Genomic DNA, 748 nt, shown 5'->3' on the forward strand with positions numbered 1-748 from the left:
AAAGAATTCTACCTAATTAATATGATAAGCTACATCGCATCCCACACATTTCACATTACTCAGCCGAATAACAATCAATGTTACAAATTTATTCTTACTTTAAACGATTTTGTCTAACCGCGTCTTTATACATTTTAAGTTTTTCTTTCCTATTATATTTATGACATTTCAATGACGCACGCATACGCTTTATTTGTACAATATTTTCTCTCGCTTCGCATTGCACTAAATCAACGTTATAATCGTTAATAATGTTATTTTTACGTTCACACCACCACTGTATTGTTCGAACAGCAATTGCACGCACCATTATTTGAAATATGTTAGCATGATGCTCGGTGCATTCATGCCAAGTAATATTAACATTAAATTCTTCAAAATGTTGTAAAATTACATGTAAAAGATTTCGTCTGTGACTTCTATTTTTTAATAATTTATTAATTCTACTTACTACTTGTTGCGCGCAAACAAGAAATTCACTATTTTTTAAAGATTCATTGCATTCGGAACAATAATGAACTTGTTTTAAAATAAAATCTATAATTTTCGTCGAATCTTCTGATAATGAGGTAACTAATACATCTTCGTTAATGATATAATCCGAAACTAATTCAAGCGGTTCATCAATACAGGTGTTCTTGCGAATGACACGATCCATTTCAACATTTGAAACGTCGTCTTTCAAACACTGTTCTAGTGAAAACAACATGAAGCTGTCATCAGCGGCTTCGCAATTACCGCCAACAAT

The sequence above is a fragment of the Odontomachus brunneus genome, unplaced genomic scaffold (genome assembly GCF_010583005.1).
Source record: "Odontomachus brunneus isolate Ranch 3 - 2012 unplaced genomic scaffold, Obru_v1 Obru_scaffold_241, whole genome shotgun sequence".
Classification (NCBI taxonomy): domain Eukaryota; kingdom Metazoa; phylum Arthropoda; class Insecta; order Hymenoptera; family Formicidae; genus Odontomachus; species Odontomachus brunneus.